Source organism: Nicotiana attenuata, unplaced genomic scaffold, assembly GCF_001879085.1.
Source record: "Nicotiana attenuata strain UT unplaced genomic scaffold, NIATTr2, whole genome shotgun sequence".
Taxonomy (NCBI): Eukaryota; Viridiplantae; Streptophyta; class Magnoliopsida; order Solanales; family Solanaceae; genus Nicotiana; species Nicotiana attenuata.
In genome coordinates this window covers 66,953-79,828 of record NW_017674934.1, presented here as the reverse complement: position 1 = coordinate 79,828, position 12,876 = coordinate 66,953, and positions in this window count along the sequence as shown.

Below are 12,876 nucleotides of genomic sequence, written 5' to 3'. Positions count from 1 at the left end.
TTCGAAATTCCAAAAAAAATTAAAATAAAAAAATATTTTCTTTCTTCTTTATAAGTATTTTTTCGAAAATTAAAAAAATGAAAAAAAAATCAAAATCCAAAAATAAAAAAGATTTAGTTTATTTCTTTTATTCCTAATCTTTCCGAACTACGCAAGATCTGATTCATGTTTCCACATGATACGTAGGCAACCCACATCAGGATCAATTGAATGGTTTAAAAAAAGGAAAAAAAAAACCAAAAAAAAAAGAAAGGAAAGAAACAAAAAAAAAGAGAAAAGAAAAAAAAGAAAAGAAAGAGTGTTTATTCTAACATTCTTGTTGTGTTGAAATAAAAGCTAGTCAAAGGTGGTCGGTTTGTTGGTTTGCAATGGCGAGTCACAAGAACAAGATCTCTCGAAAATAAAAGCATCTTCTCAACCAATGTAACAAGCACCATTGTTGTTGATCCAGGGTCACGAAAAGACAAGTAGGCAAGTTGGCGGTGAAAAATTAAAAATAGAGGCAAATGTGGGGTTGACTTTACTAGATTTGAGCAATAGGACATGGGCTGCTCGGGATGATTATCAAAATTTGAGTTTTAAATCCAAAGCAATCAAAATGGTCAAATGTCGTAGTAATACTGATGGGCGAATGTGTGGCTAAGATGTCGCTTAGTAACTGAAAAGTCACTCCTCCTTCAGTCATGGTAGTTTATTTTTGTCGTCTTTTCTTCTTCTTTTTGTGTTATCGGACCCTGCTATCTTTATTCAATAAAAAGCAGTCAGTCACTTTGTGTCTATTTTGTGCATAGTTCTTTTCATGCTAGTTCTAGTGACATGACATGCATGCGGAATTTTTGGCCAGATCTTAGAAAACTGATTTAGTCTTGAATTGCATAAGTGGGAAAGAGACACTTTTGAAGAAGAATAGACACATGAAATATTTGGAATAAGCATGAGTCAAGTTTACATGAAACCAAAGCAGTCATGCTCATGGAATTTAAGGATCTCTACCTTTTAAATCATTGAGTAGATCGGGCTTAAGGTTGATCAGACGGGTTGAAGTATGTTTAGCAATAAGAGATAGAATGTGTTTTTTAAAAGGAGTAGATCGGGCTTAAGGAAGGTGTATTCCAGACAACCTGAAATGGATCAGTTTAGTGGCAAAATGCATCTTTTACATCAAGACAAAATCCAAGAAAAAGTCACCCAAATTGACAAGGGTCATTCACTGCAAGGAAAGTATTGCTCATACAGCTTTACACTGAAAAGACCCAAAAAGCAACATGTATCAATGTTGTGATCACGAAAGGATGCTATGTTTGGCGTTCTCGAGGTTGGGAGGCTATTTTTCTGCTATCCAAACACTTTATGACCTTTGTTATACCTTTCGAGCCTGTGTTATTTCCTTTGACCACACTCTTTTGGAGTCAAAAGTAAAGAAAAAAAATGATGGAAAAAAAAAGAGGGTTTATGCCCCAAGAGTACAAACTGTGGAAACTCTTAAAAAGTTCAAAAAAAATAAAGAGAAGAAGAAGAAAGAACAGTCAAAGGTACATGCCCCCAGAAAATAGAAGCTGGGGCAATTTGTTTTGAAAAAAAAATAAAGAAAAAAAAAAGAGAAGAAAAGAAAAGGAAAAAAAAGAAACAGAAAGAAAGATGAAAAATAGTTAGGTCAGATGTTTGAACTACGTTTGACCTGATTCCTTAAAAAAAAGGATACGTAGGCAGCCGCCTTACACGATTCGGTCCAACCAAATAAGAGTCAAAAAAAATCCAAAAATCCCTAGTATCTGGAACTTGGGAAAAGATTTTATTTTACTTTTGAAAGAGTCGATTCCAAGAGTTGTAAGTCTACAACCCCTCATTTTGAGTCTACTTTGAGCCTTCATGCCGACCCTTCTTTCCAACCCTATCCAAAACTTTCAAATAAAGACCTCCCGATATGCCTTCAAGAATGCCAAGAGAAGCATGCAATGAACAACGATTGTCACACGACATAGAACACTGTCAAGTTGCTCACACAAGAAGGCAAAAGAAAAAGAAAAAAAAATGAGAGAGTCTTACTAGTGAAAACCCTCACGGGCACTGTAAGGCGATGGTAAGAAGAGACGAATAAATGAGAGAGACTTGTTGGTCAAAACTCCTCGGGGCACCACTAGTCGAAAGTGAGTCGTAAAGCTGATGCAAAAAATTGGCACAAACAAGGCCGACTTCAAAAGTCATAGGAATGGTAAGAGGAAAGATTAGATCAGTTGATAGATCAGGCCGTTAAGTGCAAAATGCATGTCATAATCATTAAGGCTAGTTATTGAAAAAAAAGAAAAAAAACCCTTCCTTTTATCCTTCCCGACAGAGCATTTCTTGTTAATATTATTACTTTGCATCATTTGTGTCTTTTACTCTGAGTCCGTCCTTGTCAAAACAAGCAAGAAAAGATTTCAAAATCTGCTACCAGCTTTTCAGTTGCACAAAGTAAATTTTGCCAGCACACTCAGTTGTTACTGTCAACATGCCTTGAGGATTCATGCAAAGGCTTTCCCAAAAGACTCTTGTCAGCCTACTTGGCACAAGCAAAGATAACTTGTGATTCTCTCTGACAGACAAATTGCTCAAAAAGCAGGAAGTCATTCAAGATATCAGAAAAGGTCACCAAAGCAAAGATCTCCAGTTGGGATAAGGCTGATTAAGCCACAAAACACGAATGGCATTGGGAGCAAAAAATTAGGATTGATACAGAAAGTAAAAGCCCTTGAAAGCAACAACAGAGTCTCCCATCAGTGCAGCCAATTACCAATACAGTCAGTTTCCTGAAAGTAAATGTGCACACAGCAAAGCTGCCAAAGATCAAGGCTACAAACCGACCACCACCTTTTAAAACTGACAAAATTTTCTTTGTTTGAAACAGGAACAAAGAAGTAAAGATAAAGTGTTTCAAAAAAAAAAAGAAAAAAAAAATGGAAAAAGAAAAGAAAAAAGGAGAGCCATCGAAGGGAAGTTTCTCAAATCCTTGCCTTTATTTGTCTTGTTAATATGCATAAAATCATGCCATTGCTCTTTACATTTTCCTCCTAGGGTAATACATCCTAGTCTGATGGATTTTCCTCCCAATAATAATCTTAGTCTGATGAATCTTTCTCCTAAGATAAGAAAACATAGTCTGACGAATTTTCTCCTAGGATAGAAATCTTAGTCTGATGAATCTTTCTCCTAAGATAAGAAAACCTAGTATGATGAATTTTCTCCTAGGATAGAAATCTTAGTCTGATGAATATTTCTCCTAAGATAACAAAAAAAGGGACCTAGTCTGATGAACTTTCTCCTAGGATAAAAATCTTAGTCTGATGAATTTTTCTCCTAAGATAGAAAACCTAGTCTGATGAATTTTCTCCTAGGATAGGAATCTTAGGCTGATGAACCTTTCTCCTAAGATAACAAAAAAAGGGACCTAGTCTGATGAACTTTCTCCTAGCATCAAAATCTTAGTCTGATGAATTTCTCCTAAGATAAGAGCCCTAGTCTGATGAACTTTCTCCTAGGATAGAAATCTTAGTATGATGAATCTTTCTCCTAAGATACCAAAAACAAAACAAAACAAAAAAAAGACCTTGTCTGATGAACTTTCTCCTAGGATCAAAATCTTAGTCTGATGAGTATTTCTCCTAAGATAGAAAACCTAGTCTGATGAATTTTCTCCTAGGATAAAAATCTTAATCTGATGAATCTTTCTCCTAAGATAAGAAACCTAGTCTGATGAATTTTCTCCTAGGAATAGAAATCTTAGTCTGATGAATCTTTCTCCTAAGATAAATAAATAAAAAGCTATAGTCTGATGAATTTTCTCCTAGGATAAACGTCTTAGTCTGATGAATATTTCTCCTAAGATAAAACACCTAGTCTGATGAACTTTCTCCAAGGATAGACGTCTTGGTCTGATGAATCTTTCTCCTAAGATAAAAATCCTAGTCTGATGAATTTTCTCCTAGAATAATTTTAAAAAGTCTGTTTTAAAAAACAAGGGTCATTTTGTTCATGCCCTCATAAAATAAGCGTTGGAGCAATTTGTTTTTAAAAAAATTCCTTCTTGGTTCGTTTTAGCATAGGGTACGCAATTCCCTAGTCTCCTTTTCCAACATAGGGTCACCACTCCCTAGTTGATGCCAATATAGGGTCTCCACTCCCTAGTTGATGCCAGCATAACCTGATGCCAACATAAGGTCACCACTCTCTAGTTGATGCTAACATAGGGTCTCCACTCCCTAGTTGTAACGAGCCGACCGATCGTTTCGAGCTTTTGCACTTTGATCTCCAGTTCTCGGGCATGACTTGCCCCGTGTTATGTATTGTGACTAATGTAGATTGTTGATTTTGGTTTTCAGGAAATTTGGAATGAATTTGAAAGAACAGTTTCAGTTGAAAGCCTTGAATTTGAAAGGTTTGACCAAGAGTTGACTTATTTGTATATGAGCTCGGATAGGAGTTTTTATGATTTGGTTAGATTCGTTAGGTGATTTGTGACTTAGGAGCATGATCGGAATTGGTTTTTTAGGTCCGGTGTAGAATTAGGCTTGAATTGACGAAGTTAGTATTTTGGCGAATTCCGGTTGATAGGTGAGATTTTGATCCGAGGGTCGGAATGGAATTCCGAGAATTGCTGTTGCTTCGTTATGTGATTCGGGATGTGTGTGCAAAATTTCAGGTTATTCGACATCGTTTGGTCGGGTTTTTGATTGAAAGTGTATTTCGAAAGTTTTAAAAGAACATAGGCTTGAATCCGATGTAATTTGATAGTTTTGGTGTTGTTTGAGGTGTCTTAATGATTGGAATCGTTTGAATGATGTTATAGGGTGTGTTGGTGCTTTTGGTTGAGGTCCCGGGGACCTCGGGTGAGTTTCGGGTGGTCAATCGGACCATTTTCCAAGTTGAAGTGTTGCAGAAATTGTTCATCAGCTGTTGCAGAAGAATTGGCCTTCGCGTTCGCGAGGGGCTGGTCGCGATCGCGTAGAAGGAATGTGGGAGGCCAGGAATTGACCTTTGCGTTCGCATAAGGCATCACGCGTTCGCGAAGGGTAAAGAGGTCTGTGCTTCGCGTTCGCGGGAGAAGGTCCGCATTCGCGTATAAGGAATNCACTACTTAACCCATCTTTAAAACTAAGAGGTGCAAAGGGACTTGTTCGTAAAATTTATGAGAATTTAGAAATTCAAGAAAATGAACAACCATCTCTCGAAAACTGCCAAGCTAGCATATATTCTTATGCTAGATCAATGTTTGATAAATATAAATCTGTGGATACAACTAGTACTGAAAGTGCTCCTCCTACTTCTAAGTCTGGAGCAGAAGTTTTATGGGAAGATATGGATGATATAACAGGTTTTGATTCCTCTATTGATGATGAACTTGATTATTATCTTAATCAAGGATTGGAAAATATTAAAGACGAAGAAGGCAAGGAACAACTTTTGTCATGGTGGAGGGAGCGTGGCAAGGCTTTTCCAACACTTTCAATTATGGCCCGAGATATCCTGGCTATTCAAGCATCATCGGTAGCATCGGAGAGTGCTTTTAGCGCAGCAAGATTTCAAATTGGAGATCATAGACATTCATTAGCGGAGGACAGTCTAGAGATTTCCGTCTTATTCAGAGATTGGATTAATTCAGAAAGAAGAAATCTTGGTTTTGAAAAACTACCCATTAGGGAAGAAGAAGAATACAATGAGATACTTACCACTGGGAGCGATGACGGCATGGAGCTCATGGAACATCAATCAACATTGCCAATTCCAGTAGAATGTCCAAGAGATATTATTGATAAGTTACAAAGAAGCTATATAGGAGCTTACAAATATTAGTATGATAATTTGTAATTGGCTACTAAGAGGCCTAGTTCAAACAGAACCCTTCCTAAAAGGTGGCTGCGTAGATTAGGTGCTCTTCAAAAGAATTATATTTGTATTTGAGATTTGAAAGTTCTATTAATAAAATAAAAGGCTCTAAGCGATGAATTATTTTTATTAATTGTCTTAGTTACTTAATAGTTAATACTTTGAAATTATATTAAATAAATTATAACTCTATTATAAATTTATATTTACTAGATTATTTCATTACAAGTCTTTTATTTTAATATTTTATAATTCTTTACTTAGTTTTCTAATTTTCTTTTTAACATACTAACATAGTAACATTTAAGTTTATTAAATAAGTCAAAAATCTAGCCGTTGCAAACTTTAAAAACATAGTAATTCTCAAAAAACTAGACGTTTTTTTATTTAAAAAAATACACTTAAGGCCCACGAACCCGTCCCGTCCCGTTCCGTCCCGTCCCATCCCGTTTGTTAGCGGGACGGGATGGGACGACCGTTTCGTCCCGTTTGTCCCGTCCCGTTTCGTCCCGTCCCGCCACCGTCCCGCTTAAATGTCGTCCCGTCCCGTCCCGTTGGACAGCCATAGTTTGAAACAGGAACAAAGAAGTAAAGATAAAGTGTTTCAAAAAAAAGAAAGAAAAAAAAAGATGGAAAAAGAAAAGAAAAAAGGAGAGCTATCGAAGGGAAGTTTCTCAAATATTTGCCTTTATTTGTCTTGTTAATATGCATAAAATCATGCTATTGCTCTTTACATTTTCCTCCTAGGGTAATACATCCTAGTCTGATGGATTTTCCTCCCAATAAAAATCTTAGTCTGATGAATCTTTCTCCTAAGATAAGAAAACATAGTCTGACGAATTTTCTCCTAGGATAGAAATCTTAGTCTGATGAATCTTTCTCCTAAGATAAGAAAACCTAGTCTGATGAATCTTTCTCCTAGGATAGAAATCTTAGTCTGATGAATCTTTCTCCTAAGATAACAAAAAAAGGGACCTAGTATGATGAACTTTCTCCTAGGATAAAAATCTTAGTCTGATGAATTTTTCTCCTAAGATAGAAAACCTAGTCTGATGAATTTTCTCCTACGATAGGAATCTTAGTCTGATGAATCTTTCTCCTAAGATAACAAAAAAAGGGACCTAGTCTGATGAACTTTCTCCTAGGATCAAAATCTTAGTCTGATGAATTTCTCCTAAGATAAGAGCCCTAGTCTGATGAACTTTCTCCTAGGATAGAAATCTTAGTATGATGAATCTTTCTCCTAAGATACCAAAAACAAAACAAAACAAAAAAAAAGACCTNAATAACTCATGAAATTTTCCTAGTGAAAAATGGGGCAGAAAAATTTCGTTCTTTCGTTTGTTTTGGTGCCTGAGCAGGTTATACCTCGAGGCACGGGGTTCGAGATGACCAAAAGAAGGAATCTCAATCCAGAATAAAAGAAAAAAGAAGAAAAAGAAAAAGAAGTGAACTCAAAGTGCAGAACCGGAGAAAAGATGCGGACTGCTCAAGACGTGATTGAAGTCACAAGCTTTGCATGTCCCGCCTTGATTCGAGAAGTTGAAAAAGGAATGAACCAGCACCTGCAGCTAACAAGCATCAAGATTCAGATCAGAGTCCGCATGAAGAACCAACCAAGACTCAAGATCAAGCTTCAGAAGACTCATAGATAGGAATCTTGTAACTCGTAGCTGATAGTCTTAGTTAGTCTTTTTAATTTTGTTTTTGATGTAATAACAGGACCACGGACCGGAGCCTCGACGGAACCTCACTCAACTCTCGCATTTATAACTCCATCATTCTTCTTGAACTACACACGACCTGATTCCCTTATAACCCGGATATGTAGGCTGTCCAAAACCAGGACTCGTTGCACCTTTTTCTTTTATTTTCTTCCTCTTTAGAATAACGATATGGTCAAAAATTAGTCACATGGCTCACTTTGTCTTTGCCTGAAAATTCTTCATGTTTCCAAGCAAAGAGGGACAGCTGTGAGCACCTAATTTTTTACCATTCTTGGGATTTTTCAACACTTTTTAGTAGGTAAATAATTTTAAGCTTAATCTACATATTCTAACCTTTATTTCATTTTTAGTAGGTTTTATTTAAGAAAATTAAAAATCACAAAAAATTCTATTTTTGATTTAAAATATTTAGCTAGTATTTTTATTTTTACATTCTTAAAAGATAGAAAAAATATTAATTAAAGCAAGAACCAATTAAAGGTGGCCATTTGCCAAAGATTCCTCCGTATCTTTCTATAACAAACTCACGTGATTGCTAAGTCCAAATTCACAGGCAGTTAGAAATCACCTGGGCATTCATATTTATGGAGGAAATTTATTTTTTTATCTTTTATCAATATACACAGAATATTCCCATATTTTGGGCATTATTACTTTTCATTCTTGCCCATCACTCTATTATCTCACACTATATAAACACACATAGACAGACACAAAAAGAGGAGAGGAGATCTGGACAGAAAATAGGGGGAACAAATAGAGAGAGAGCAACGGAGTGAAATAAAAAGAATTCATAGCTTGAAGAATCCATCATTGAAACTCACCTCTCTTCATCCTCAAGTAGCTGCAACAAAAACCATGAAAGAGAGCTGAATCAACTAAAAAAAAAAAACAGTCCCAAAAATTGGATTTAGACAATTAGACCTTAGAACTCTACGTTATAACCCCTTTTCTTCAAAGGAAATGCTGCCACCAGAAGCTTACTAAATGATCGGTTTCCTTTTCACCTTAGTTTAGCCATAGCTCACCACCCATTTCCTCCATTAAAGCTGCTCCAAAACCACCCAAAACAGCTTCAAAATAGCCATTAGTCACTTCAAAGATCAAGTTTCGGTGAGATCAGTCGAGTTTGTCAAACTTCGTTCGGTGGTCCGGTCTACTTTCAAGTTTAGATTAGTGGCTCTGCTAGCGTTTGAGTTTTGGTCGACATTCCATTCTTTACGTACCAGTTGGAGGCTCATCAATATTGAAAATTTAAAGGTTTCATTCTAGCTCTATCCATTTATTCTATCTTTTGATTTTCATATCTTGCTTTGTTTATGTTTGAATAATGTTTGAAAAGGTTCTCTGTTTACGCTATGCCTCTAGATGAGAGTTTTGTCTTTACTTGTTTAATGGATACTAGATCATGACCATTTAGCTTACTTGTCTTCTTGAGAATATTACTAATTAACTACCAATTTTTATGTTCATATTTGGTGTGCTCAAGACATACAGTGAATCTGTTTGTGAATTTTATGGTGTAGATGTATATTTTGTTTTTCTTATGAATTTGTAGTTATATGTAGTAGGAAGGGGCTGTTTCATTTGTTGAATTTAGGATAAAATATTTTGAAATATGTTGAATTTAGAAAAGAATTCATGTCTACCAATTGATATCTATGAGCTAATTTAAAATTGTTAATGGGCCACATGAGTTGAACACGAGTTTTACTATCAGCCGTATAAGTTGGGGTGAAATTCAAAAATAGCCAGATTTATAACTGGTCGTTTAAAAATAGCCCAGATTCAAAAGTAACCGATATTTAGCCACTTTTCATGTAAAGATAAATTTGAGCGAAAACACTGTTCAAAACCCGAAAAATACGCCAGCATATTATGCTGGAGTTCCAGCATACTTATCTTGGAACTCCAGTATAATCATATTATACTAGAGTTCCAAGATAAGTATGCTGGAACTCCAGCATAATATTATGGAGTTCCAGCATAAGTACACTAGAACTCCAGCATAATATACTGGAGTTCCAGCAAGTATACCGGTCCAGCATAATATACTGGAGTTTGGAGCACCGGTGCTCCACTCTCCAGTATATTATACTGGAGCCAGCAAAGTATACCGGTCCAACATAATATGTTGTAGTTCATATACAGGTGCACCGAACTCCAGTATATTATGCTGGACCGATCTCTGCTGCAGCAAAATAGTGGCTATTTTTTATTGACTTGATAAATGCTAGCTATTTTTGAATATCCAGTCCGAAAACTGGCTGTACCGTGCTATTTTAACTATAAGTTGTGATTGACAGAATGATATGGACTATGATTTTGTTAGCTTTAAGGGGCTGTAGGCTTGGTTTGGATCCTTGGAAGAAAGCATGTTCAGGTTTAAGTAAAAGGGTTGCATAATAATCCCATAGTTTAGTTCAAATAACTCATAAACGCGCTAGTTGCTTTAGGCGCGACTAATAAATCATCGTGATTATGGGTACGGTCCCCGTGGCATGGTCACGATATATAAATCCTAATTCGGGTGTGCATTTCATGTGACCCGACCATAACTTCGAATAATAATAAAATAAACATGTTGTAGATCGTGGGTATGGTTCCCGTGAAGCGGTTTGCAATGTGTAGCAAAATGACAAGTGTACGACAATTGTGACTTGTTCCAGAAATAACTCCATAAATAATTAAAAGCGGTTGAAACTTAAAAATGCACAATAGGTTTAAAATATGTAATTAATCAGATAATTAGGCTAATTATTAATGCGACCGCGCTAAAACCACAGAACTCAGGAGTGCCTCACACCTTCTCCCGGGTTAACAAAATTCCTTTCCCGGTCTTCTGTGTTCGCGGACCAAAAATAGAGTCAATTTTCTTCGATTTGAGATTTAAAATAAACCGGTGACTTGGGACACCATAAATTATTCCAACTGGAGACTCTGAAATTAAATAAATTAATCTCATTTCTATTTACGTCACTTTAAGTGGAAAAATTTCCTATCCCCCAGGGAGAAAGGAGGTATGACAGTAATTATCATAGGTCATATGACTACAACCTTAGTCGGTGGATGTTTATGGTTGCCCTTGGCCGATACATATGAACTTAATGATTGAAATTAATATAAACGGGTATTATATAAACGGTCGATATTACTTAGAATCACAACGATATAATTAGCATATTATATGACTACAACCATATTAGTCAATGGACTTATATGGTTGCTGTAGGACGATAAGTATGAAATTAATATAAACGGCTATTATATAAACGGTTGATATTACTAAGAATCACAGAGATATAATTACCATAGGTTATATGACTTCAACCATATTAGTCAATGGACTTATACGGTTGCTATAGGCCGATACATATGACCATAATGAATTAAATTATATAAGCGGCTATTATATAAGCGGTCGATATTACTAAGAATCACAACCATATAGTTAGCATAGGTTATATGACTACAACCATATTAGTCAATGGACTTATATGGTTGTCATAGGTCGATACGTATGAAATTAATATAAACGGTCGATATTACTAAGAATCACAACGATATAATTAGCATAGGTTACATGACTACAAACATATTAGTTAATGGACTTATATGGTTGCTATAGGCCGATACGTATGAACTTAATGAATGAAATTATATAAACGGCTATTATATAAACGGTCGATATTACTAAGCATCACAACGATATAATTAGCATAGGTTATATGACTATAACCATATTAGTCAATGGACTTATATGGTTGCTATAGGCCGATACGTATGACTTTAATGAATGAAATTATATAGACGGCTATTATACAAGCGGTCGATATTACTATGAATCACAACGATATAATTAGCATAGGTCAAATATATTACTATTTGACAACTACATCATCTACTGGCTATATCATTTTTGTATCTTTTTTTTGTTCTCTTCAAAGAATATGCATTATTCTTTGAATATTCGTAAAAATATTTTCCAAGTATTCTTCAATGTATTTTTGTATCTTAAAATGTCACGACCCTAAAACGAACCCAGTCGTGATGGTGCCTATCGTGAAACTAGTCCAGCCGACACAAACCCCAAAACAAACCAGACATTTATAATAAGTCATTTAAAATCATTAATTAGCTAAAATCCCATAATATAAGTAAAAATAAACAATGCGGAAACATAATACAGCCGGCATCGGGGTGTCACCAGTCATGAGCAACTACAACTCGTCTCGAAATAAGAAAGGACAACATAGTCTGAAAACAAATGCTAATACAAAGCTGAATAAGATAGGAAGGAGAAGCACTGGGCTGCGAACGTCAAACAGCTACCTAGTCAACTCCGGAGACCCGCCGGAAGGCTAATCAGCACTCGCTATGGCAACCCGAGACTCCTGGATCTGCACACAAGGTGCAGGGAGTAATGTAAGTACGCCAACTCAGTATGTAATAAAAGTAAAGGCAGCTGAGCAGTTAGAAAACACGTAAACCACGTCATAACGCTACAGTAAAACAGTATGAGTCCAGAACAATGCAGTAAAGCAATAAAACTCGTAAAAACAACTCAGTTCAGTGAAACCTTTTAAAAACATCTTTCAATAGTTTCCAACGAGTGATGAAAACAGTGAGTAAAAGGATAGAAACGTAAACAGCCCCTTGGGCAAAATAAGTACCATAAACCTCACCTCGGGCATAATATCAGTAGAAACAGCCCCTCGGGCTACCTCACAATCACTCGTAATCAGCCCCTCGGGCAACAACATGAAACAACAATAGCCCCTCGGGAAATATCTCATCACACACACAGGGTACCCGCGCTCACTGGGGGTGTACAGACTCCGAAGGGGCTCCTACAGCTCAAGCGCTAACATAAGTCATCTCATGGCATAACAAATAAGGCCCTCGGCCTCTCGTATATCACACATCAGTACAACCTACTGCGGTGCGTAGCCCGATCCCATGATATCCTCACAACACAGGCCCTCGGCCTCACTCAGTCAGAACTCACTCGGGCCCCTCGGGCTAACAGCAAAACAGGTATTCAGTTCGATATCTCATTTATAAAATCACAAGGAGTAAACAATATCCAAATTTAGAAATCAGTGAAAGCATAGCATGACTGAAAGTAAATAATTATCAAAAACAGTGAGGAAACAGTAGTAAAAAGCCCCTAAGGGTCCAAACAGTCGGCACGAGGCCCAAGCACGGCATTCAATCCCAAACATAGTAATATTTTTCAAAACACAACAATATCAAATAATTTTCAATCAAATACGCGACTTAATAG